Genomic DNA, 24,036 nt, shown 5'->3' on the forward strand with positions numbered 1-24,036 from the left:
CAGTTTACATAAAACACAATATATGAAAAGCACAATAAATCAAAACACAATAAAACAGGGTATGCCAGTGTAAGTTTGTCCCAGCTTCAGTCTGCATTCCCTATAGATGAGATTTAGTATGATGGCCAATCTTGAGACAAATGAAAATGAAAATACAACATACCAATACTTATAGGATGCAGCAAAAGCAGCATGCAGAGGAAACTTTACAGCTGTAAATATCTATATTAAAAAAGAAGATGTCAAATTAGCCATCTTACTTTATGCCTTAGGGAATTATTACCTTAGGGAAAAGAAGAGCACACTAAACCCAAAGCCAGCAGAAGGAAGGAAATAATCAGTCTTTAGAACAGAGATGAGAGAATATTGGTTCTTTTAGTCACAAATACTCAGGAGGCTGAGGCAGGAGGATCACTTGAGCCCAGGAGTTCAAGTCCAGCCTGGGCAACACAGACTGTCTCGAAAACAAAAACAAGAAACCCCTACCTGAGCCTCCCTCTAATTAAAAAAATAAAGTTGGTTCCTTAAAAAGATCAACAAGGTTGACAAAGGAATTGACAACAACAACAACAACAAAAGAGAGAAGAACACAAGTGACAAATCAGGAATAAAAGTGGGAACACTGGTACCAACCTTAAAAATTAAAAGAATTATAAGAGAATACTATGAATAATTGGATGCCAAAAAATTAGATAATCTAGATGAAATAGAAAAATTCCTAGAAACACAGAAATTACCAAAATGAAGTCAAGAAGAAATAGAAAATCTGAATAGACCTAGAATAAGTAAAGAGAATTAACTAATAATCAAAAACCTCACCAAATGCAAAAATCCAGGACTATGCAGTTTCACTGGTAAATTCTATGAAACAAAATTAACACTAATCATTCTCAAACTCTTTCAGAAATGGAAGATAAGACAACACTTCCTAACACATTCTAAGCAGCCAGCATTACCCTAATACCAAAGCCGAAGATACTGAAAGAAAACTACAAATATTCATTATGAAAACAGACACCAAAATCCTCAACAACATACTAGCAAACTAAACCAATAGTATATTAAAAGTATCATAAAACATAACCAAGTGGGATTTAGCCCAGGAATGCCAGGGCAGTTCAACATAAGAAATGCAATCAATACAACATATCACACTAATAGAACAAAGAAAAAATACTACATGATTATCTCAATAGATGCAGAAAAAGCATCTGACAAAATTCAACACTGTTTCAGGATAAAAAAAAATACTCAGCAAATGAGTAATAAAAGGACATGACAAAGAGCATCTATGAAAAACCCATAACAAACATCATAGCCAATGGTGAGAGACAAGTTTTTCTCCTAACATCAGTAAAGAGACAAGGCTACCACTTTTACCACTGCCATTCAACATTGTACTAAAAGTCAGAGCAATTATGTAAGAAAAAGAAATAAAAGGTATCCAAATTAGAAAAGAAGAAGTCAAACTGTATTTGCGGATGACATAATTCTATTCATAGAAAATCCCTTAGCATCCACAAAAAAACTACTAGAGCTAATAAACAAATAAAGCAAACTTGCAAGCACAACAGCAACATGCAAAAATCAGTTGTGCTTCTATATACCAGCAACGAATGATCCAAAAAGAAAATTAAGAAAATAAATCAATTTGCAATAGCATCAAAAACAAAAAAATAACCAAAAGAGTAAGTGTAACCTCATGACCAGCTTAGCCAACATTGAGAAAACCTGTCTCTACTAAAAATAAAAACTAGCCAGGCGTGGTGGTAGGCACCTGTAATCCCAGCTACTTAGGAGGCTGAGGTTGCAGTGAGCTGAGATCGCAACATTGCACCCCAACCTGGGCAACAAAAGCAAAACTCCTTCTTAAAAAAAAAAAAAAAAGAATAACTGTAACCAAGAAAGTAAAAGACCTGTGCACTAAGAACTACAAAACGTTGCTAGAAAAACTTAAAGGCCTAATTAAATGGAAATACATCTATGTTCATGGATTTCAAGACTCAATATTGTTAAGATGACAAAATTCCCCCAAAGAGATCCCAGATTCAACTCAATCCCTATCAAAATTCTAAAGGCCTTTTTGCAGGATTGTTAAAGCTTATCCTCAAACTCATATGGAACTGAAAGGGTCCCTGAACAACAAAAACAATACTGAGAAATAAAAAGAAGGAGTACTCACACTCCCTGATTTCAGAACACTGATTACAAAACTATAGTAATCAATGTGGCAGTAGAAGAAGGGTAGACATATAGACCAATGGAATAGATTTTAAGAGTCCAGAAATAAGCCCACTCACCTATGGCCAATTCATTTCCAACAAAGTGCCAAGACCATTCAATGGAGAAAAGAACACTCTTTTCAACAAATGATACTGGGACAACTGGATAACCACGTGCAAAAGAATGAAGTTGGAAGCCTGTCTCACACCAGTTACATAAATTAAATCAAAATGGGCCAACAATCTGAATATAAAAGCTAAATCTGTAAAGCTCTCAGAAGGCATGGGTTGGATCTTCATGACTCTTGATTTGGCAATGGATTCTTTAACATCAAAAGCACAAACAGCCAAAAAAAAATAAAATAAAATAAAACCAGAAATTGAACTTTATCAAAGTAAAAATCCTGTGTATATCAACAGATATTATTGAAATATATTTGGTAAATGTTTAATATCCGGAACATATAAAAACCTCAACAACAAAAAGACAACCTAATTTTTTAAATGAGCAAAGGACCTGAATAGACATTTCTCAAAAAAAGATATATAAATGACCAAGCCCATAAAAAGATGTTCAACATTGTGGTCATTAAAGAAATGCAAATCAATACTACAATAATACCACTTCATACCCATTAGAATAGCTTTAATAAACAAACAAAAAAATGAAAACTAACAATTACTGACATTGATGTAGAGAAACAGAGACGCTCATACACTGCTGGTGGGAACAGTGAATCCGCTATGGATAATAAGTTTGGCAGTTCCTAAAAGAGTTGAGATAGATTACCATATGATCCAGCTATTCAATGCCTAGATATACATCCAGGAGAAATGTAAACTCATGTCCACAGAAAAACTTGTACGCATATGTTGATAGCACTGTATTCATAAAAGCCAAATAGTAAAAATAACTCAAATATTCATTAAGGAATAATATGTAAATTGCAGTACATCCATACAATGGAATATTATTTAGCCATATAAAGAAATGAAGCACATGCTACAACTTGTACGAACCTTGAAAACATTATGCCAAGTAAAAGAAGCCAGACATAAAAAGTCACATTTTCTATGGTTTCTTTCATATGAAATATCCAGAACAGGCAAATATATAGAGACAGAAAGTTAAGGTTACTTTACCAGGTGATGGAAGGGGGCAAATAGAAAGTGATTATGTAATGAATACACAGTGTTTTTATGGGGTGATGAAACACTTTAGAAACTAGTGGTTGCACAACAGTGTAAATACAGTAGTCCCTCCTTATCTACAGTTTTACTTTTCACAGTTTCAGTTACGTGTGGTCAACCACAGTCCAAAAATATTAAATGGAAAATTCAGAAAGAAGCAAGTTACAGGTTTTAAATTGCTAGTCTATGGAGCTTGATGACATCTTGCACCATCCCACTCTGAGGGATACAAATCATCCCTTTGTCGAGTGCATATGTTCTCCACCCACCAGTCACTTAGTAATCATCTTGATTATCAGATTGACTGTCATGATATTGCAGTACTTTTGTTCAAGAACCTTTATTTCACTTAATAATGGTCCCAAAGTACAAAAGTAGTGATTCTGGCAATTCAGATATGTCCAAGAGAAGCTGTAAACCATTTCCTTTACATAAAAAGGTGAAAGTTCTCAATAAGAAGAGAAAAAAAAATGCTAAGGTTGCTAAGATCTACAGTAAGAACAAATCTTCTATTCGATGAACTGCAAAGAAGGGAAAAGAAATTTGTGCAAGTTTTCCTGTCACACCTCAAACTGCAAAAGTTATGAACACGGTGCATTTTAAGAACTTAGGTAAAACAGAAAAGTCATTAAATGTATGGGTGAAAGACATGAACAGAAACGTGTCTGACTGACGGCAATAAGGTTTGGTACTACCTGCAGTTTCAGGCATCCTCTGGCAGTCTTGAAATGTACACTCTATGGATAAGGAGGGACTACTGTTCACTAAACACCAAAGAATTGTACACTAAAAATGGTTAATCGTATGTAATGTGAATTTTACCTCCGTTTAAAAAAGATAGCCAATCTTAAAATATCCCATGTCCTGACAACACCCAATCTAGGACAAACTTCCACTTCCTTAGACCCTCTTCAAACTACTCAACCAAAGCCCAAATCTTGTAATAGGTTCCCTCTAAGATCCTCTTAGTAAGACACTCCAAAGCTTCCTTTAGTGTGTGGTCTCCTTCATTGCAACAAGTAAAAAATGTGTTCAACTACAGGTGTTCCTGCTAGTCTTTTTGGATGGAGGACATTGACAAGACTAACAATTTCTCAACAGAAACAACAGAAGGCAGAGAAAACAAAGGAGTAACATCCTCGTTAAAAGAAAGTAACTGCCAACTCAGAATCCTAAAAAATAATCACCCAAAAGTGAGGGTGGAATACAGAACATGACCAGACAACAAAAACAAAGAGAATTTCTCGCTACAGATCTACACTAAAGGGTACAATAGAAAGTGATCTTCAGAAATAGAAAATCACAGATGAAGAATTGAAGATGGAGGAAAGAATAAAAAGTGATACAAGTGGTAAATATGCAGGTAAAGCTACACAGCAAATGATGATGAGGTTTCATGCTGGCTAAAATATATACGGAGTTTAAAATCACAAGAGTATAGTAGCAAATAAGTTGAGTAAGGGGTACAGTATGGAAGGAAATGAATAGGATTAAAATGTTTTCAGTTTCTTGCATTGTCTGGAAAGATAAAACAAATTAACAAATAATCTAATCTAATTTACTTAATTTATTAACAGTTTGATTAAGTTAGGTCAAGGGTGCATACTGTGATCTCTAGGACAGGAGATCTGAAAAGTGTGAGTTGGGGGCCCAGGGGGCGTCCCTAAGATCTTATTAGAAGATCTTCAATAAACAAAACTATTTTCATAATAATACTAAAACCTTATTTGCCTTTTCACTGCCATTCTTTCACAAGTGTACCATGGAGTTTTCCAGAGGCTATATAATGTACAATATCTGAACTGAAGCAAGTATAAGAACCCAACTGTCTTCTATTGAGACATTAAAGATATTTTTAAAACATGTAAAACAATGGTACTCTTCTCACTAAATTTTGTTCTGGAATGTGTATTTTTCTCAAAATGGTGTTACTCATGTTAACATGTAATGGAATATTATTATATTAAAATAAACTTATAAACATTTAAATTTAATTTCAAAAGCAGTAAAAATTGTTCTCAACTAGGATCAATACACTTGGAAATGTCTAGACTTTTTGACTGTCACACTGGGTGAGTACTAATGGCATCTAGTGACTAGAGGCTAGGTAAAAATCTTATGATGCACAGATAGTATCCATCCACAGACAGTCTACTGAACAGAAAATTATCTGGCCCAAAATGTCAATTGTGCCAAGGCTGAGAAACAACCTTGATATAAGCAACAAATAACCTGATATAATCATATAAATAAAAGTTATTTTAAAAAGTTCAAAGAGATCCTGAGAACAAAGAATTTCAGTCTCACTGAGCTAAATAAATGGATAATTTGCCACTCGTGAACTATAAGACCTAATATCATAAAGATGTTTACTCTCTCAATGTATAGATTCAATTTTATAAAACTGCTATGACTAAAAATTTATGGAAAGCAATGAAACAAGAACAAGGTAGGAGGACCCGCCTTAGTGGAGATAAAGACTTATTATAATGCCATGTAATTAAAAGACCATAGTGTTGGTGCTTTGGATAGACAAAAGTAGACCAATAGGGGGAAAAAAACAGGGTCTATAAGCAGACCCACATGCATATGGTCACTTTATTTATGCCAAAGGTGATACTACAGAGCAGTAGGGAAGTGATCTTTTTAATAAATGATGTCATATAAAACGTACATTCACACATAAGAAAAGGTGATTCTATGCCTCACACATTATACAAAAATCAGTTCTAGATAGAAGGCAGATCTAAATACATAATAAACAATATACAAAATAATAATAGTAAGTTCTAGATGGATGGTAGAAAGCAAAATAATAAAGATCCTAGGATAACGTTTCTTAACCTCACCACTAGTGATACCCTGGCTAGATGTTTGTTTTGTGCATTGTAGGATGCTTAACATTCTGTACATTGTAGGATATTTAGCAGCACCACTAGCCCAACTCACTAGATGACCAGAGTACTCCACTCACTCAGTTATAAAAACTAAACATGTATTCACACTGCCAAATGTCTCACCCAGATGGTGGGAGATATGTCGTTAGAGAGGAGGGAACTGCCTCTAGTTGAGAAGCATAGTTTCAGAGCATAAGAGAGTATCTTCATGTCCTTGGAGCAAGGAAAGACTTCTTAAACGGGACATTAACTATAAGAGCAAACAATGATAAAATGGACTATACTAAAATTAAGACCTTCCTTTCATCAACAGATAATATTAAGAAGGTGAAAGTCAAGCCAAAGTGGAATATATATATATATATATATATTTTAAATGTAACTAACAAAGAGTCTGTATTTAGAGCATATAAAAACTCCTAAAAGCAAAAGGAAAAGTACAGAAACTCCAATAGGAAAAACAGGGCTGTATGCATAAACTATATAATTCCTATAAACCAGTAAGATAGAAACAGAAAGCTCAACAGTAATTTTGTTAAGGTGGTGAGGAGAGAAGAGACTTTGAAAAAAAGGATACCGAAACAACCAGTACATTTATGAAAGGGTACTCAACTCCATTTGGATCAGGGAAATGCATCTTTCAGAAGACTAAAATTAGAGGATATTAATACTAAGTGTTAGTGAGGATACAGAGCAACAGGAATCCTCATATACTTGATGTGATTGATACAACCATTTTGAAAACAATTCTTGTGTCATCTTCTAAATTTGAATATATACACACAGGTCAAACCAATGACCCAGATTCTAGTCTTGGTATACACCTAATATAAATGTTGCACATATGCACCCAGAAACATGCAAGAATGTTCACAGCAGCATTATTCAGCCCAAATGTCCTAAAATAATATGACAAATTGTGATAAAATTATACAAGTGAACCATAGCTATATCTGACAAAATTCCCAATTCTCAAATATAACGTTGAACAAAATAGACAAAATAATACTTCTGTATAATTCTATTTCTGTAAAAGTTCAAAAACAAGTAAAAAAAAAAGTTATTTTCTTTGAAGTCAGGCAAGTGGTTAATCTGGGAAAGAAAAAACAGGGATAGCGACTAAGAAAACAAATGGGGTTTCTGGGTTGCTGGCAGTATTCTATTTCTCGATCTGTGGTGGTCATGGAGTGTTTACTTTGTGATGACTCACTGAGCTGTACCCTACACTTCATGCATTTTCCTGTATTATATTTAAATTTTTAAAAAGACACAGAGCACCATCTTTTATATGCTGTATATGTGACCTAGAAAACAATATATTACACAAATACCTTAACAATTATGGTATTAGATGTCAATTGCTAGGGAGCAAAAATTATGTCTGGAACAAAGTAACTTTCCTCTTATATTTCAAGATCCTTTGTCTAATTAAATGAAACATACAGGATCTTTAAAAGGACTGTTTGATTTTTCAATATGCTGCAGGAAGACATCATTCAATATATTTAATTTTTCTGTTTTCCTTTAAGTTTTACTTATCTTAATCATTTGAAAAAATTTCATTTTCTTAAGTTTATATAAGAGAAAATAAAATATATACCTTGGAAAACATTAATTACTATTAAAGTTGAAGATGTTTGTTTCTAATATTAAAAATCTATTTTCTCACATCTAGACAAAGAAGAGGATTAAGACAGAATGATAAATGACACCTGACCTAAAGGAGGTTTCTATCAAAAATTTATATACTTCCCTACCCACCAAACTAAGCCTTGGTTTATATTTTTATATTCCATGACATTTTAATAAAATTCTACAATACCAGTTATTATTTTATTTACAAAAGAATCAAACATTTACTATATTAAGTTGCTCTGTATCAAACAGTTTCCCTCTGAATTTAATCATTTACATAGAACAGTATAGTTAACTGCATACAATGTGATTCATTTTTAAGCCACATAGTGCCACCAAGTGGTAACAAATTCTTTTTCCAAAATACCACACTGAAGCAACAAAAAAAGCTATACTGGAATATTATACTGGAATGGAAAAATCAACCTTTTAACAAATTTAAATAAGATTGTGAAGTATCTTAGCATGAAACTTTAAAAATAAAAGAGGTCTTTTTTTTGGAAAAGAGTAGTGTATATTATCTTGTGATAGAGTTAGGTTTAGAGTTAAAAATTTTCTTGGAAGGCAAGGAACTATAATATAATGCTGTAGCATTTACTTTTTGTTGCTTGTTGTTTTTAAATTCCCCACATTCCCTTAGAAGTTATATAAGTTGCTTTACAAATTAATGAAACACACACACATACACACAAACACAATAAAAGACCTGGAAGGTTTCATAACAATCTGTTACCCTTGTTAAGTATGGGGAAGGAGTGAGGAGAGTAAATTTTAGTCTTTAGTTAATATCTGTATTAATTTGCTAGGATAAAAGAAAAACCTAGAATCGCCTTTTAACAAAGTCCTGCAACTGGTGGCTTAAACAACAAAAATTTATTGGCTCAAATATCTGGGAACTGGAAGTCCAAGACAAAAGTATCAGTAGGGTTGGTTCCTTCTCACAGCTGTGAGGAAAGATCTGTTTCCGATTTCTCCTTGGCCTGCAGAGAGCCACTTTTTCCTAGGTCTCTTCAAATCATCTTCCTTCTATTAGTGTCTCAGTATCCAAATTTCTCCTTTTTATAAGGACATCAGTGATAACTGGATAAGCCCACCCTAATGACCTCATTCAACCTGATTACCTCTATAAAGACCCTATCTCCAAGTAAGGTTACTCTGAGGTAGAGGGGGATAGGATTTCAACATAAGAATTTGGAGGGGGATATAATTCACCCCTCAACACTACTCTTCTTTTCTGAAATTTTTGTTTATTTTTCTTATTTAAAAGGAGGACAAAAAAGTTCCTATAAGGTGTAAAATAACAGAATACTATTTTAATTACATAAAATGTTATCAGCAAAAAGGACTAAATTTTGATATAAGTAATGAGTCTTATAGTTCATATCCAATGCACTTTGTCCTAGACCCCATCTCCCACCAACTCTTTTTCTCTCTCTTTTTTTTTTTTTTTTTTTTTTTTTTGAGATGGAGTTTCACTCTTGTTGCCTAGGCTGGAATCCAATGGCATGATCTCGGCTCACTGAAACCTTCACCTCCTGGGTTCAAGCGATTCTCCTGCTTCAGCCTCCCAAGTATCTGGGATTACAGGCACCAGCCACCACGCCCAGCTAATTTTTTGTATTTTTGGCAGACAGATGGGGTTTCATCATGCTTGCCAGGCTGGTCTCAAACCCCTGACCTCAGGTGATTCACCCACCTCGACCTCCCAAAGTGTCTGGCTTACAGGCATGAGCCACCGCGCCCGGCCCCAACTCTCTTTCTCAACGTACTCATATTGGCCTTACTATGTCTCGACTATGCTCCAGTTATTTTGCACTTAATTTTCTCCGCCTGAAGTTCTTCTTCCAAATATACATACGGATCAGTTCTTTCACATTTGTGTCCATCTCCTTCCTGGTTCTTCACATAACATCCAAAATAAAGTTACTGGAAGAGCACTCCTAGTAACTCTCTATGCCCCTCTCTGCTGATACTTTTCTTTATAGTACTAACACCTGATACATTATTATTTGATCATTTGTTTTTTCTCTGCACTATAAAGTAAGCTTCTTGAGAACAGAGACATTTTGCTCACTGATGTACCCTTGACATCCAAAATAGTGCCTAGAGTGTGGAACACAATTTGTGACTACTTTTTTGTTCATTATCATAAGCAGAAAGTTTCTTAAAGTTAATGCATGTCTGACTTCTAAGTAGAATCTAGTGTTCCCTTTTCTAATCATTTTCTACACCAAAGGCAGAGTCATCTTTCCATTTCTCTGTAAAACACATTTTCCCTTCTCTCAGGATATAATCCCAAATCTTTTACACAGTTGAAATGGCTTTGCTGGGCCCTGCCTATCTCTCCACTGTAGTCTCAGACTCTCCTCCCATCAGTTCTCAGTGATCCAAAGTACTGGCCTTCTCTCAAATTCCCCAAACATGTTCCTCTTCACCATAGGGCCTCTATACATGTAGTTCCCTTGGTCTGGAATCCTCAGCCCTCCATCACACAAATCTAGTTAACCTTAACTGATAATCTCCCTTCAGATCACAGCTCTTAAGGTCACTTACTCTGTGAAGCTCTCCTCAACCCACTCTGTGTCAAGTTCCTTTGACATATGCTCTTACAGAACTGTTCTTTTCAGAACTCTTTCAAATATTCAGTTGATGAGTATTGATATCTCTCTCCTAATGGACCTAAGTTCCAAAACACAAAAGCAAAAACCTTCCCTGTGATTGCGAGAGAATGGGAACCATGTCTTCTATTGCTTATGCTGTTTTGAACAACTAAAAGGTAGTAGTCAACCTAATGAAGAAACACAGCCAACACAGGCTGACTACAAATGAAAAAGGCCCTGAAATCAGTCAATTATAGGAATTAAACACAACAAAGTTTCCTTTTATTAACTTCAACTGGTTTCATCAGACACATTGCATATTTCTGGGTAGGCTGCCCCTAGCCACCAGTGAGTGCACAAAAAGAACCAAGCTTATGGCCGCGAGCGATGGCTCACGCCTGTAATCCCAGCACTTTGGGAGGTCGAGGCAGGTGGAGCACAAGATCAGGAGTTCGAGACCAGCTTGGCCAATATGGTGAAACCCCGTCTCTACTAAAAAAAAAATACACAAAAAAAAAAATTAGCCAGGCATGATGGCACATGCCTGTAATCCCAACTACTCAGGAGGCTGAGGCAGGAGAACTGCTTGAATCTGGGAGGTGGAGATTGCCGTGAGCCGAGATCTCGTCACTGCACTCCAGCCTGGGTGACAGAGTGAGACTCCATCTCAAAAAAAAAAAAAAGATCCAAGCTTATTTTAATATTCGACCATGCAATCAATTTAAAAGTGCATGAAAAGTAATAGCAATTGCCATTGTACACCTTATCTCAATTAGTGATATAACTAATTCACACGCCTCATCTTCAGTTATTTTGCAGGAAATTGCAGGAAAATTTTAAAAATTCCCTGTGTATGTAAATGTACTGATATGCACTGAAAACTTAAAAGGCTGCACATGAGATATAATTTACAATAGGGTAATATCAAAATACAGTATTGCATAGGCAACTTTTTGCCCCCAAATTAAAAATTTATCAACTAGCTAATTTCCTTTCAAACTGTATATAAGCATTCTAATACAGTTCAGTTTTGGGGGGGAGCCTCTCATTTTAATGTGATGTGTGATAAACAGACTTTTTACAATGGTTCTAATACCTCTACTATTTCTCTGAATTGAGAAAATAAGTATAATTTAAATCTGTCACATTTATTGTTGTATCATTAGCTTTCTAGTGCCTAAACAATGACTATCCCCAGATTAAACTGTGTAATTTTAACAGACAGTACAAATTTTTAGAGTTTCCTTAAATATCACAATAATATTTAAAGTGGGTTGAATAAATTTTTAAAATAACTTTGCATAATGACATAAAATAAGGTATACTGTAACTCCCTTTCAGATTTATGATTCTTTTCCTAAATACTTTAAGAATACCTTTCACTATATAGAGACAAATAGATATACTGATAAATAGATACATTTATCAGTATATCTTGAAAGCATATATGCACATCTAGATGCATTTATCCTATTTACTTGCCACAGCAAACCAAAGTCACACATCTGACTCAATGCACCACAACTTGTTATTACATTCTGAAGGTATGGTTAAATATTCATCACAAAAACAAAGTCATCATTTTTGGCAAATTTTCTTCAGTAAGCAGCACCCAATAATTCAAAATAATTCCACTCATTAATTCATTACCTATAAAGGAGAACACTTTAAATGCAATGTTACAGATTGAATTGTGTTCCCCCCAAAATTCATATGTTGAAGCCCTAGTACTAAGTTAAAATGAAGCCGTTAATAGGCCCTAATCCAATCTAACTGGGGTCCTTATAAGAAGACACCAAAGATGGGCATGCACTGAGAAAAGGCCATGTAAGGACACACCAAGAAGACAGTCATCTGCAAGCCAAGGAGAGAGGCCTCAGAAGAAGCCAAGCCTGTTAACATCTTGATCCTGGACTTCTAGCCTCCAGAAATGTGAGAAAATAAATTTCTATTGTTTAGGCTACCCAGTCTACGGTATAATAGTTACCCCTTATCTGCAGTTTCACTTTCTGAGGTTTCAATTACCCAGTCAACTATGGTCTGAAAATATTAAATCAAAAATTCCAAAAATAAACAATTCAACCCTTTTAAACTGCACACAGTTCTGTGTAGTGTGATGTAATCTCACACCGTCCTGCTCCATCCCACTCAGGTTATGTATGAACCATCCCTCTGTCCTGTGGATCTATGTTGTAGATGCTCCCTATCTATTAGCCACCTCAGTTATTGAATCAACTGTCTAGGTATTGTAGTACTTGTGCTAAGTAAACCTTACTTAACTGTTCTATTATTATTGTTTTAAATCTCTCATTGTGTCTAATTTATAAAGTAAACTTTATCACAGATATGTATATGTAGGAAAAAAACAGCGCATATAGAATTCTGTACTGAGGTTTCAGCATCCACTGGAGGTACTGGAATGTATCCCCCACGGATTAGGTAGGTCTACTGTAGTTTCCTATGGCAGCCCTAGCAGACTAATATGTTCAATTTGGCAGAACAAATGAGATGTTTTAAATCACACTGCATTTAAGTTCTACTGTGATACACATGAATATTTCTATCTTCTGAAAACACAAAACTAAGGTCACCTCGAACATGCTTTATGCTAAATGCTGAGTTGTGAGCAGAATACCAGTTTAGACATAAGAACAAGTTTGCCTAAGAAAATAATTGGTGTTCCTGCCTATTCATATTATTGCAACCCCATACAGCAACTAGATTAATATGAAGATAAGCACCTACGTCAATTTCCTTAAGTAAACAACTTAGCTCCTGTATAATTGACAATATAAAACATATGGCTCTCCTTTCAGCCTATACAATAGAAAATCTGTATTTAAGGCCCTTGAAAATTACCTTAATCAAAATAAATTGCTAATTAACCTTTCTTGTGGCTGAGAAAATTCTAGACCAGTATTAAGAACCTAGCTGTGCTTCAGATAAACTTGGGAAACTTTTAAAAATGACAGATTGTGCAACTCCTCCCCTGGAATTTGATTCCACTTCACCAAGGCCTATAGACTTTTTAAAGCACCCCATACAACTTGGATGTGTAGCCAAAACAATCTAGGGAATTTTTAAATATTTCTGTACTTGAAGACTTTTTTAAAACTACTGATGTTCAGTCCCCTTCGGAAAAATTCCAATCTAAATGACTCTGGCAATGGTGTGTGTATGAATATCTCCTTTGGCATTGTGATGTGCAGCCATAATTGAAAACAATGGTCTAGCGTTCAGATATCATATGATTATCATGTGTTGTAATTAGTGTGAAGCATATACTACCAAATACCAGGGTATATAAGTGATTATCTATTAAAAAAATACATGGCTGAGGCGGGCAGATTACAAGGTCAAGAGATCTAGTCCATCCTGGCCAACATGGTGAAATCCTATCTCTACTAAAAATACAAAAATTAGCTGGGCGTGGTGACACATGTCTGTAGTCCCAGCTACTCAGGAGGCTGAGGCAGGAGACTCACTTGAACCCGGGAGGCAGAGTTTACAGTGAGCAGAGACCACGCCACTGCACTCCAGCCTAGCAACTAAGCAAGACTCCATCTCAAAAAAAAAAAAAAAAACAAAAAAACCATTATTTACATTCCATTGAACTATAAATATACACTGTAGTATGGCTTTATTATGAAAATTATCTGTATGCCTTCATTTATCCAGGAAGAAAAGAGATTGAGAACCTCAAACAAAATACTAGCAAACAAAATTCAACAGCATATTGAAAGGATTATACACCATAACCAAGTGAGATTTATTTCTGGAATCCAAGGATAGTTCAACATAAAAAAAAAAAAAAAAATCAATGTAACACAGCACATTAACAAAACAATGGACAAAACCCATGACCATCACAATTGATGCAAAAAAAAAAAAAAAAAGACAAAATTCAATATCCTTCGTTAATAACCAGATCCAACAAACTACGAATAGAAGGAAACTACTTCAATATAATAAAAGCAATACACAAAAAGCCCATTTCTTTCTTTCTTTCTTTCTTTCTTTCTGATGGGGGGTAAGAGTCTCACTATGTCACCCAGGTTGAAGTGCAATGGCCTGATCTCGGCTCACTGCAACCTCTGCCACAGGGTTCAAGCGATTCTCCTGCCTCAGCCTCCTGAGTAGCTGGGATTACAGGTGCATACAACCGCATCCAGCTAATTTTTGTATTTTTGGTAGAGATGGGGTTTCACCACATTGACTAGGCTGGTCTCGAACTCCTGATCTCATGATCCATCCACCTTGGCTTCCCAAAGTGCTGGGATGACAGGTGTGAGCCACCACGCCAGGGCAAGAAAAGCCCACTTCTACATACATTGTACTAGAATTCCTAGCCAGAGCACTTAGGGGAGGGGATGAGAAGAGGTGGGAAGGACAGAGGGAGTCTGACTGCTCTCCCAAGTCTCATCTCTTTTCAATCAGATAGAAACCAGGCCCTTTTTTCATCATTTCTCAGAACATTTCCAAGTATTACTTCTCATTATTCTGATATTCTTATATTATTCCATTTGCATTTTAAGCATACAGCGTAAAGGCTGGAAAACAATGAAACATGCAAATAAGTGCTGTAGTCCCAGCTACTCAGGAGGCTGAGGCATGACAATCGCCTGAATCCAGAGGCAGAGGTTGCAGTGAACCAAGTCATTATAACACTGCACTCCAGCGTGGGCGACACAATGAGACTCTGTCTAAAAAAACAAACAAACAAAAAAGACTAATTGAACTCTGTGAAAATGTAAAAATTTGTGTGCCACAAAAGATATACAGAGTAAACAGAACCAATGGAATGGGAGAAAATATCTCTGCAAATCATTTATCTAACAAGGGAGTAGTATCTAGAACATACAGCTCAACAGAAAAACAACATGATTAAAAAATGGGCAAAAGACTTGAATAGACATTTCTCCAAGGATAAACATATGGCCAATAAGCATATGAAAAGATGCTCAACATCACTAATTATTAGACAAATACAAATCAAAACCATCATAACACATAATAGCCACTATCAAAAAACAAAAACAAAATATCAAGTGTTGGCAAGGATGTAGAGAAATAGGAACATTTGTGCACTGTTGGTGGGAATGTCAAATGGTGCAGCCACTACAGAAAACTATGGTGGCTCCTCAAAAAACTAAAAATAGAATTACCATATGATCCAGCAATTCCACTTCTAGCTATATATCCCTGAAAATTGAAAGCAAGGTCTTGAAGAGATATTTGTATACCCATGTTCACTGCAACATTATTCACAATAGCTAAATGGTGGAAGCAACACAGGTGTCCACCATAAACAACATGTGTTACATACATACAATGCAATATTATGCAGACTTAAAATGGGAGGAAATTCTGCAAAATACTGTAACATGGATGAACTCTGAAAACAACACACTTGTGAAATAAGCCAGTCACAAAAAGACAAACACTATATGATTCTGCTTACGAGACACTTAGAGTAGTCAAATTCAAAGAGACAGAAAAATGGTGATTTCCAGGACCTCAGGAGCAGGAGAAGTGGAGGAATTGTTGTTTAATGGGTATAGAGTTTCAGTTTTACAAGACAAGAAATTATGAAGATGGATGGTGGTGATGAGTGCACATTATAAATGTATACAGTAACACTGAACTGTACACTTAAAAATGGTTAAAATGGCAAATTTCATGTTACTTATAGTTTACCATAATAAAAAACTGGAAAAAAATTACCAATGGGGATGAAGTAGACATCAATAAATAACAAATATCTCTGGATTTGCTCCAGAATAACATGAGGGGCAGGAAAAAAATGGGTGAGAGTATAAATAAGAGTATACATGTAATTATGTATTTTCCTGTGTAATATTTCTTACGTTATTTCACTGAATTATTTTAATATTTACTAAATTATTTTACCACTCTGTTGAGAGCAGTATAACATAAGGCTTTAATAGCACAGACTCTCAAGCTAGACTACTCCATTCAAATTCTAGCTCTTCCATTGCTAAACTCATATTTTAGTTTTGTTATCTGTAAAATGTGGATTGAGTTAATATTTTAAAAGTACTTATAACAGCGTCTGGCAGGTAGTAAGCACTATATAAATGTTAAATAAGTCTGCATTTATCATGGTTTTGATTTTTAATCCATCAGACAAAAAATATCTGTGATAAGTATAGAAAAAGTAAACATATAAACGTCTCTTAAAAATATATATATAAGGTAACCACGGTTTTTGTTTTTACCAGTTTAAAAAATAAAGGAGCCCGTCAACTATACAGTGTGTTGCAGGAGATGTCAATATTTAGCACTTCATTATCTTATCATACTTTAAAGTCATTCAATTAATAGGTAGCTCAGTTTACAATCATAAATATCAAGAGAAAGTGACTTCCCAGTAATGAGATGTAGGAAATACTACCCCCAAAATATGGCACCTTGGCATTTGAGAAAACAGCAGAAGCAGGAAGGTCTCTCTTTCTCATTCTTTTCTCCCCTGAAGTAGGCCATAAAATCTAGGAAAGTCATTCTTTGACTTTTTCTCTCCCTTCTCTCCTAAAACTCTTATGGGATAGGTGTCCCTACAGATGTGTCACATAGAGATGCCAAGAAGAATCTGAACAAACAGGCTTTGCTAACTCCACCCCAGTTTATCACCATTAGATCATACCCTTTTGTCCTCTAATCATTCTCCTGCATGACTGTCCATAATAATACAGCTTTCTGTTGTTTTGCCAAGTCTTCATATCTGAAGTCTCTCATGTCATGCAAAATTTTTAGTAAATAAATTTGTATGCACTTCTCTTGTTAATCTGTCTTGGTTAGAGAGATCTCCACCACGAATCTAGGGATGGGTGAGGAAATATACCAGAACTACATCCCATATACCAGAGACTATGTCACCCCCTCAAGGCAGAGGCAGGATTTGAGCTAAGCTTTCTTGGATGAGTTAGATTTCAAGGGTAGAGATAAACTGAGGATGAGACTGGCAAAGAAGGTATGAGTAAAGATGAAAGTGAGGGTTTTTTCATATAACAATGATAATCAGGCTGCAGCAAAATGCTTACTAAAGAATAGCAGGAGATAAAACTGTTGATTAGAACATAAATTTGGAAGCTCCTAGATATAATACCTAAGAATTAAAATTTATTCTTAAGGAGTAGTTAATGTTTTTGAACAAGTAATATAATTAAGGTAACTTCCTAAAGAGTTGAATCAAATGGTCTTATCCAAATGAAATGAACACAGACACATCATCCAAGATGAGTGTAAAAGATGGGCAAACAACAATAGCAATGGGAATAGAAAGAAAAAGATAAATACATGCTGTATCGCCGAAGTAATAGCAAAAAGACTTAATAACTGACCAAATCTTTATAACAGAAGGTAAGCACTACAAATATTTGGAGAGATTTTGAGCTCCATGACGAGAGAATGGTCATCCCATTAGCAAGAATAGGTTTTGAAAGCAAAGGTGACAAAACACCATTAGACATGGTGATGTCAGAATACACAAGTGAAATGTCCAAACTGTTTTTACTAGAAGACTTGTTTCATAAATGTCAGTAAAAATGCTCTGATTAGAAACAGAAATGTGTCCGTTTGTTGGAAGCGAAGTATATAGAAAGAAGGTGGCATAAATATGAATAAAGGGTAATTTAAGGGGGAAAATATTGCTCAAATAAAAATATAATTCCTTAAGTTGGGGATAAGACTCTTTTTAAGAACTAAAAAAGTCAGTCTGCCATTGCTGTAACCTGACCAAAAATAAAATTGTATTAGCTATTAAAGCATTGTATGTCAATATTGATTGATTACTCAACAAATATTGAGGACCTCTGTGCCAAGAACTGCTCTAGACAGTGAGTATATAACGGTTAACAAGGTAGGCAAGATCATACTGTTGTGTGTAACTTTTATCCTAATAGTTTGTTGAATCATGATTAATCTAAAGACCACAGGATCACTTTAACCTAAACTTTGCTATTCAGGGTGGAAAATATTTGCATTATCAAATATTAGGATTTATATTCAGCTACTTAGACACACTAATATAAATCTAAGATTTAATACATTCAACACACCCTTAGCCATTCAATATTTTTGGTAACACTTTTGCCATCAGTAGCATAATTATTCATTAATGGTATTAAATCTTGTTCAATTAACAATAAGCAGAGGCCAGAATCTCTAATAAAAACAGCAGCTCATAAGTCTACATGGAGCAATGTTTAGGTCAATAGAATATTTAATGTATAAACACGCTTTGCAATATCTTGCAGAAAGATATTAAAATTAAAAAATGAGTCAGGCGAGCTCACGCCTGTAATCCCAGCAGTTTGGGAGACCGAGGTGGGTAGATCACCTGAGGTCAGGAGTTCGAGACCAGCCTGGCCAACATGGTGAAACTCCATCTCTACTAAAAATACAAAAATTAGCTGGGCATGGTGGCAGGCGCCGGTAATCCCAGGCTGAGGCATGAGCATCGTTTGAACCCGGGAGGCGAAGGTTGCAGTGAGCCAAGATCACACCACTGCACTCCAGCCTGGAGGATACAGCAAGACTTGTCTCAAAGAAAAAAAAAAAAAAAAAAAAAGATTTCGAGAGACATTAAGATTTCATGCTGACGATTCTCACATCTCAAGTTACAGGTCTCATATCTAACTGCCACCTGACATTTCTAATCGGAAGTCCTGAGCTACTTAAAGCTTAATACATCTAAAATGTAGCTCTTGTTCTCTCCAAATGTTCTTCTTCACAGTACCTATCTGTGAATAATACAGCACTACTGCCCAGCTAGAAACATGAGTCATCCTTAACTCCTTCCTTATTCTCCCACTCCCACCTCCATTACAATTAACCACCAAAGCTGGTCTCTTTTGTCGTCTAAGTCTCCCTCAAATCCAACCACTTCTTTCTATCCCCACTTCTACCACTCTCAAGTCAGGCTAGCACGCTCTCCATACTAACTAGTCATCCTGAATCCAATCTAGCTTTCCCTGTGATCTGTTCTCCCCATTTTAATTAGGTTCGTTTGCTAAAACAGATAGAATAAAATCATTTCCTCGCATTTAAACTCCTTCAATGGTTTATAAAAGCCTCAATAAAATAGCCCAGCCTTACTCTCTCATCTTATCTCTTGACACTAGCCACTCCCCACATCCACACCCCACGGTGAGCTCTACATTCAAAACTTACATTTCTTTCAGTTCCAGCAATCTTCCCTTTCTGTTACCTCTCATCCTTTGTAAATGCTATTTCTTCTGCTAACAGGCCTTCCCCATATTTTTTATCTACATTAATCACCAAACAGTTCCTCCAAGTTTCAGTTTAAGTGTCACTTCTGGGAAGCCTTGCCATATTTCCATCCAGTCATTAAATATATATTTAATAAATGTCTACTATGAGTAAAGTATTAGCTATGTTAAAGTACTGAATATATATCTTAATAAATAAAACAGACATGACCCTTGCCTTCCAGGAACAGAGACTATCACAATACTAATGATATTTGATTATAATTACTTATTTAGTCATCTTTTCTCCTCAGACTAGTAAAGTGTGATCTAAAACCAACTTAATTACAATCACCAATTCATAAAACATCAGATGAATCAATAAAATATTAAACAAAAATTTACTGAGCCCACAGGCTTCAGCCTAGTTAGAAGACCGTAAAAGTTTCAAATATCTACTTTTTTTTTTTTTTTTTGAGACAGTGTCTCATTCTGTCTCCTAGGCTGGAGTGCAATGGCGCGATCTCGGCTCACTGCAACCTCTGTCTCCCAGGTTCAAGTGATTGATTCTCCTGCCTCAGCCTCCCAAGCAGCTGGGATTACAGGCGCCTGCCATCACACCCAGCTAATTTTTATATTTTTAGTAGAGACGAGATTTCACCATGTTGGCCAGGCTGGTCTTGAACTCCTGACCTCAGGCGATTCACCTGCCTCAGCCTCCCAAAGTGCTGGGATTACAGGTGTGAGCCACCCCACCTGGTCTCAAATATCTACTTTAATGGTCATCTCAAAAGAATAGTAAATCAGATATCAGAAGACTTAGGTTCCAATTCTGCCTCTGCAATTACCTACCTAACCTCAAGTCAGTCATTTATTATTTCTGAATCTCTTACACTTAAGTGTAATATTATAATAATCAAAATAATGAGGATGAAAGTTTTCATGGTATCATTTATTTCTTGGTAGATTCAAAAAATTAAACTTGTTTCCACAGTTTGAAAAAAATAGCACAAGGAAACAGTTCAAATAATAAATTCCTAAGCTGTGGTAAAATGTACACTTCAGTACATTTAAGAAACTCAGTAACTCTGGCAATATGGACATTCAGTTAAATGAAACTGTTTTTACGAAATAATGTCTAGAAACTAAAATAAGAGCTTTAGTTCATGCCCCATCTGCCCATATTTTCCCAAGGTGAAAATTCTATTCTTTTTTTCAACTCTAAATGATATCTTGCTCTATGAAGCCTTTCCTGACTTCTTCCTTAAAAACGTCCTCCTCAGGCCTACTACTACACTGTACTACTCAGACTTGGCAGTATTGTGTTCATCATTTGTACTATAATTAGTCGAATGATACTGGGAATTCTAATGACTAATTATGCATCCCTAACATATAGCACAGTGCCTAGAATATTAGATTTCAGTAAAGGCTTACTGATTGCCTTGTTTTATTTAGCACTTTTATTTACAGTTTAGACCAATCATAGAAGGCTAAAGTATAGCCATGGCAAAATTCTTTGGTCTGAAGGAGCAGTTTTATGGTTTCCTGTTCACACATTGGAATGATATTGGCCACTTAGTCTTTGTTAGGTTTAAAAACATTTCAGATTTGTATAGAAACTTTTATACTAAACCCAAGCATGGCTGAAACTTTCTTGAAAAACTACTGACAGCTCAACTTCAAAAGAGAACAATGTAGCCTCCCTTTAAACAAATTTAACAGCACAGTGAAACCAAGGGTGAGTTTTAAGAGATGTAGATCAAGAGAGACAGATATACAGTTGACCCTTCACATCTGAAGGGGATTGGTTCCAGGACAACCCCCCAGATACCAAAATCCACAGATGCTCAAATCCCTTATATAATATGGCATACTACTATAAACATATCTAGGAATAAAAGCATCACACTAGAAAATACTATTTTAAAAATACCAAAAGATGTCAATTTGTAAAAATAACTCAGAGAAATCTATCATAGGAACACTAAGGATTTTCTCAGCTCTTTTTTTACAGTTGTAAATTTAAGTATTTAAGTTTTCTAGAATTAAATAATTTTTTTTAAAAAAGGAGTTCACTCATATTAAAGCTGGAATTAAGACTAATAACTGTAGCTTATCATACATAATAAGAATAGTAAAAAATAACCACAAAGAAGCAAAGTATTCTAATGCTTGAGTTGTAAAAGACAACAGATTTTAAGCAGACTGCTATTAATCTAGACTTAATGAACCTAATATTTAGTAATGGCTTTTATTTTCTTTTTATTTACAGGCTATGCTGATGTTAGTTTGTAGCAAACTATAAAGAAATTTGCCATAAGGAAATATTTATCTTAAAAAAAATAGTATGAAAGGGAAAAAAAGGCAAATAATCTGATTATTCAATATTAACTTTGACTGTAACACCTAAAACACAAAGGTATGTTAATTGATGGAACTGATGGACTTAACAGCAAAAAATAAAAATCTTCACATATATTCTCCAATAGAATTTAAGTTGTAATGAAGGTGATATTTCAAACCTTTGAGCACTCTCACAATTTAAAAAATGCACAGTAAAATAAATACTACTTTCTGCCAATTAAACTAGCAGGATAAAACAAATATTTAGCAGAATGTGGGAAAAGATATTCTCATAAACTAGCAATAAGAATATTAAGTGGTACAACCTCATTGCAGTTTTATTATATCAGAAGTTAAAGGGCACATATCCTTGACCCAGCAATCTACTGCTACAAATTATCCTGACACTCTCACACACTCCCATTGATATAATCAAAAATATTTATTGCAGCAATACTTATATACAGGCAAAAAATCCTGAGATTTACCTAAATATTAATAAGGTAACAGTTATAATAAATGTGGTACATATATGGAAAAATGTCCAAAATATATTGATAAGCAGAAAGAGAAAGATGTAGAATACATACCAGCTATTTTTGGTAACTTATGGGGAGTACAGTGCTGGGTGGGAGGTAAGAGTTTTACTTTTTACTTTAAACACTGCTGTACTATTTGCTCATAAAGTCACATGTGACTTTTATAAAAAATTTACATTTTGAAAATACTAAATGTGGCTGGGTGCAGTGGCTAACGCCTATCATCCCAGCACTTTGGGAGGCTGAGGCCGGTGGATCGCCTGAGGTCAGGAGTTAGAGACCAGCGTGGTCAACACAGTGAAACCCCATCTCTACTAAAAATACTGAAATTAGCCAGGTGTGGTGGCATGCACCTGTAGTCCCAGCTACTCAGGAGGCTGAGGCAGGAGAATCGCATGAACTCAGGAGGCAAGGGCTGCAGGGAGCCGAAATTGCGCCATTGTACTCCAGCCTGGGCGACAAGAGCAAAACTTTGTCTTAAAAAAAAAAAAAAAGTGAAATACTAAATACGGTTACTTGGCAATACAGCTGGAAAGGGTCAATGTATGTTGTATAATCTCATCTAGAATGAAGAACAAAGAACTGTATTAATTTAAAAGTTTTCTTTTTCATGCCACAACAAAGGGCAGCACATCTACAGTGCTACTAAAGAAACTGAAGTACAGAGAAGTTAAGTTAGAAACTAGATAAATTAATTTAAGACAAATATCCATAAAGAATTTCAAATTCTTGGATTCGGGGATTCTGCAGTCTTAGCAGCAGCTGCCTATGTTAAATACTGAAGCACAAAATGAAGAGGAAGACTCTGCAACTGAGGTACAGCTAGCAGCCTCTGAGAAGAAAAATTAGTCTAAAATATTTGTGGAGACACGTAAGTTAGGCAATCTCAAGGTTAAATTTCTCTGGCTGCTCAACCCTAACCAACAATAGGACTAAACACAGTTCACATCCAGGATTAAAAAGAAAAAAAAAAAAAAAAGAATCAAGGTCTATATACGGTAAGAATCTATGTCTAAGAAAATCCTTGTGGGAAGACAGAAGGAACAGCATGAGAAAAGGTCAATGTCCAACTATGTGTTCAAGCATTATGGCAGAAGCTACAGAAAGGAAAGGCAACAAATTGATCCCAGTGGGGAAGAACCTTTTCTTGCTTTGGACTTGCTAGAGGGCAATCAAGCTTCAGGCATAAAAATCTACAGATGATTACTATAGTCAACCAACTAGCCAAATTTCAAACACAGGAAAAAAACCAAAAAAAAACAAAAAAAACCCACTAGTCAAAATGCTTTAAAATTTAAGAAGTGTGTTATTTCTTAAGAAAGTATATATTGTTTAGGCTGGGTGCAGTGGCTCACACCTGTAATCCCAGAACATTG

General features: G+C 35.3%; 1 protein-coding gene across 18 annotated transcripts in view; it reads right to left on the reverse strand.

The window, feature by feature from the left end:
* ZNF644 (zinc finger protein 644) overlaps positions 1–24,036 on the reverse strand; it is a 101,218-nt gene that overhangs the window by 40,250 nt on the left and 36,932 nt on the right. The gene's annotated exons all lie outside the window — the stretch shown is intronic.

Source organism: Papio anubis, chromosome 1, assembly GCF_008728515.1.
Source record: "Papio anubis isolate 15944 chromosome 1, Panubis1.0, whole genome shotgun sequence".
Taxonomy (NCBI): Eukaryota; Metazoa; Chordata; class Mammalia; order Primates; family Cercopithecidae; genus Papio; species Papio anubis.